The sequence below is a fragment of the Zalophus californianus genome, chromosome 9 (assembly GCF_009762305.2).
Source record: "Zalophus californianus isolate mZalCal1 chromosome 9, mZalCal1.pri.v2, whole genome shotgun sequence".
NCBI lineage: Eukaryota > Metazoa > Chordata > Mammalia > Carnivora > Otariidae > Zalophus > Zalophus californianus.
The window spans coordinates 65,091,032-65,095,869 of record NC_045603.1 but is presented as its reverse complement, the minus strand read 5'-3'; the positions used below and the strand labels follow the sequence as shown (position 1 = coordinate 65,095,869).

The following is a 4,838-nucleotide window of genomic DNA, read 5'->3' as shown; positions in this document are numbered from 1 at the left end:
TTAGGGCTAGGGGAACAAAAAGATGAATTTGGATGGCCAGCCACTAGAAGCCTGCAGGAGATTCTCTGTGAGCTGGGACTCAGATCCCTGAAGAGGCACGGTGCCCATCTGTGTTGCTATCGCAGGAGTTCAGAAGAGGGATCCTGTGGAACTGGGAAGGGGAAGCTTCTTGATGCTGCCATATCTAAGAGGGCATAAGGGGACTAGTTCTGGGAGTGCTGAGAGAAAGCTGGAAAGAACCCTAAAATAGTACCCTAAAAATAGCACCCTATTGCTGGGGTGCTAACAGAATCAGCAAGTAGTATCCCTTTAGTGCCAGAACATAAGAGAAGTCTGCTGCCAAATATACTTCCCAGAACCTGCGCATCACAAAGCATAATGGTGGGTTTGAAGATGAAGAGTTGCTTAATAACTATGAAACTCCAGCAGGATAAATACAAAAGAAACCACAGCTCACCACTTCATAATAAACTACTGAAAACCAAAGACAAAGAGAAAAATTTAAAAACAGAGACAAAAGACAAATACCTTTAAACAACGCCACCTTTAGGCACAGGCAACTGTGGTCCTGGCCTGGGCTAGTGCTTTGGGGGTTCGTGTTTGGCTTCCTTCCCTCCTGTCTCCACAGGGTGAGGGTCCTGCAGTCTGGCTGATACACCCACCCGCAGCCAGCACACTCTGTAACTTGGGCTCCAAACACTGGGGCCTCGAATTCCCTGCCCACGGAGCCTCGGGTCCACCTCCCGCCCGCACAGCCCTCTTTCCGCCCGAGTGCGCGCCGCAGGCCTCAGTGTGCCCGGAGCGTGCCGGTGCCGGCCAAGTTCCTTAAGCATGCAGACACCCTCTCCATTCAGGAACGACCCAAGGGTGGGGAAAGAAAGGACCTTGGGTCAAGGGCCTCCATTTTTTGGCTTGGGAAAGAAGTAGGGGCGAGGCTGCCTGCGAAAGAACAACCAGTTGACCGAAAACTTCCCAACAGAAGTGACGGAAGCCTTCAGGCAACGGGCTGATATTCTGGAAATGATGAAAGAAAAATAAATGCAGACAAGAGTTCTATACCTCAAAATATACTTTAGAATGAATGAGAGTGTACCTCAAATACAGAGAAAGAGCTCCACCGCCGCCCCGCACCTCACGCCCCGCGGGATAGGCAGAGGGAACGTCCGTTCGCAGGCGCGCAAGGGATGCCGGTCCTGCCTGGCGGTCCCAGACGGCGTTGGGCCGCGCAGCCGACTGTTCCCGGTCAGGTGGCGGGTGCCGTGAGGGGAGAAGACTGCGGGGAAGGCGCGAAGTTTAAAAAGCAGCCCTCCTCAGGGCCTCCAAGAGCGGGCGCCGCCTGGACGAAATGCCACTGCCGCTGGAACGTGGCCACGGGACAGCATGGCGGCGGCGGGCTGGGAGGACAGCCCCTACTTCTTCAAGGTGGCGGAAAGCTGCTTCAATCACGCGGCCAGCATCCTGGAGGGCAAGTTGGTGGCACACGTCCAGAACGGCGAGAGTGAGGAGCAGAAGCGGAACGGGTTGCGAGGCATCCTGCGAAACCTCAAGCCCTGCTACCACTTGCTGAGCTTGAGCTTCCGCATCCCGCAGGACAACAGCGCCAGGGAGGTCATCCGGGGCTATGGGGCCCGGCACAGCCGGCACTGCATGCTCCCGTTACAGCAAAGATGTGAATGTAAAGTAAGTAAAAGTTTTGGCTTCCCTTGTGACATCTAAATGTGCTGTGGTTGATGTGCCATTTGGGGTGCTAATGCTGGTATTAATACCAAGAACTACACCAGTAATAAATTGGAAAAGATCACAAGGGGATTCACCATGGAACTCACAAAAAAGGGTTTTTGATTGGTCCTGGCGTTGATGTGCCTTCCCCAGGCATGGGCACATGCGAGCAAGAGATGTCCTAGATTGCTGACACCTATGCCAGCACCATAGGGCATGTAAATTAATGCACATGCCTGCCATCCTGGTAAATCCATCAGTCTGGGTCGCATCCACCCACATCTCCCTGCTCCTGGCTATAGTGTTTTGCATGGGATTGAAAACTTCCTTAGTGGAGTCTCTTTCATGAGCATTTTAGGAATGACACCAGGGTTTGGAGATAAAATATGTTTTTTAGGGATTTGGCAATTTTGCAGTCTATATTTACATTGTAATTTTGCTAAATGTGTTGGTGTTGCTGAATCTAATGGGAGCATATGGAATTCAGATTGCAACATGGATCAATCCTGAATTTCTCCAAGACAAAGCCCTAGGAAAGAAGCATCCTGCAAGCATGGCATATATTCATCCCTATTGCCAACGAGAAGCAGGTGACCAAATCCAGTGCACCCAGAGTCAAAGCCAAGATCATTGCTGAAACTGCCAATGAAGTTGATAAGATTTTTCTGAAGAGGAACATTATGGTTATTCCTGATCTATATTTGAATGCTGAGGGAGTGATAGTATCTTACTCTGAGTGGCTAAAGAGTATAAATCATGTCAGCTATGGCTGTTTGACCTTCAAGTATGAGATTCTAACCACCGTTTTCTCATGTCTGTTCAAGATAGTTTGGAAAAAAAATTTTAGAAAACACCATCGAACTTCTCCCATTATATCTACAGCAGGGTTCCAAAACAGAATATCCAAGAAAGACAGTGTGCTTTCTGGTTTAGCTTACCCTATGGACTTTTCTACCAGGCAAATCATGTACACAGCCAGAAAGTACAACCTAGGATTGGACCTGAGAACAGCTGCCTATGTAAGCACCACTGAGAAAGTCTTCGGAGTGTAAAATGAAGCTGGTTTGACCTTCAAATAAATGGATCATAGCTGACTTCTTCACTATCCTCCTTACCTGTAACTTCTGCAAACTTATCACAAGTTAAATTTAACCACAGAAAGATTTTTCTTTTATGGACATCGTTCTCAATAAGTCTGTCCAAATCAGCCCTTTAAGATGAAAGAAATTAAAGGTGGGAGATCACATACATGTTGGTGAGTGTGAAAGTAGAAATTGCCTGTGCCAGAGGGCCACTTAGGATTTTTTGCCTTTAAATAAAAAGTCTTTTTATCTAGCTATATGCTTGCTTGCTCCCTTGCATGTTCCCAACATGTTAATTACTTTTTGTTTCAGCTTAGCATTCAGTCATTTGCATAATTTTGCTCTGGCCAAGTCTGAGATGGGACATGCTATAAATTTGATGAATTTAAGAAGTGGGTGTGAGGGGCGCCTGGGTGGCTCAGTCAGTTAAGCGTCTGCCTTCGGCTCAGGTCATGATCCCGGGGTCCTGGGATCGAGCCCCACGTCAGGCTCCCTGCTCAGCGGGGAGCCTGCTTCTCCTTCTTCCTCTGCCTGCCGCTCCGCCTGTTTGTGCTCTCTCTCTCTGTCAAATAAATAAAGTGTTAAAAAAAAGAAAGAAAAAAAAAAGAAGTGGGTGTGAGGCATTTTCATAAGGTAGTATTGTCCTAAAATTAGTTATTATTATTTCACATCAGCAAAATAACTCAATTTCCCAGGCTGCAAGCAAAAATAAAAGCCGTTTCTTATATGCATTTTATTTTTTTAGAATGATAGAAGTACATGTTGCTATAATAAAATTGCCTTTAATCATTTAACAAGCCTAACCTTGACTCAAGCAGTTAGTGCTTATAAACATAAAATAAAAAAATCTCGTATTTTATGACATAAAATAGTATCATTTATAGCTTATCAGTTCTATTTTATTGTTCAGCAAAGATAAAAAGCCAGATGGATAATCATTATCTTCACAACTACAGATGATGGAAGCTATTTTTATTGTGGCTATCTGAATTTGCTAAATATAATTATGAAATGTAGTCCAAATAATGCAGTAACGTCCTTATCATGTTAATTTTTCTTTCTTTAAAGATGTATTCTGCTGAGTAATTGAACAATAATTCAAGTAGAGTAGCCCAGAAAAAAACTATTGGTCTTCCTGTGCGGAGTCTGGCTGACAGCTTAAGCATTGCCAATGTCTCCAGCCCTGCCTAATTCCATGTCCCTTTTCTTTTGGAGGCCTCAAATTCACACAAGCTTAATTAACAAAGTGGGGCTTAAAGCATTGGATTGAGTGTTTTGTTTGAGAGTTTTTTCTTTTGGCCAGGACCTTTTGAACAGTGGTATACCAATGAAATACTAGACATTAGGTATGTAATGAATGAGTCTTTTTTAAAAAACAATAATACTCTGGAGCAAGATGGCGGAGGAGTAGGAGACCTGGATTTCGTCTGGTCTCAGGAATTCAGCTGAATAGGGATCAAACCATTCTCAACACCTACGAACTCAACAGGAGATCGAAGAAGAGAGTAGCAACAACTCTCTGAACAGAGAAGCAACCACTTACTGGAAGGTAGGACGTGCAGAGAAGTGAATCCGAGGCGATATTCGGGAGGATAGACGGCGGGGGAGGGGCCTCCGTCGGCCGCTTCTGGCAAGTGAGAGAGCCACGGAGCACAAAATCGGAACTTTTAGAAGTCGGCTCCGCTGAGGGATGTCGCCCCAGTGGCTAAGCTGGGGGGTGGAACCCTCGTGGGACAGTGTGGTCTCAGGACCCTCGGGGTCAAGAAAGACTGGGGGTGCCTGAGTGCGGCAGAGCTCCCAGGTATCGGAGTGGGGAAACCGGCTGCAGAGACGGAGGCGAGGCGCGGGCTCTCAGCTTGGGGTTGCCATAAACTGTGATCCGCGGCCCAGTCGGGCCACTGCTCCTCCAGCAGGGACCCAACAAGCAGCAGATCTGGGGAGACTCCCCTTCCTCCCCCGGGAGGAGCGGTGCGGGAGCGCACCACAGGGATCTGCTGGGTTTGGAGACTCCACACGGGGTGGGAGACAGAGATAGAA

General features: G+C 47.2%; 1 pseudogene; it reads left to right on the top strand.

The window, feature by feature from the left end:
• Positions 1-1,380: 1,380 nt before the first annotated feature.
• Positions 1,381-2,798, top strand: LOC113922327 (annotated as a pseudogene).
• Positions 2,799-4,838: the final 2,040 nt, after the last annotated feature.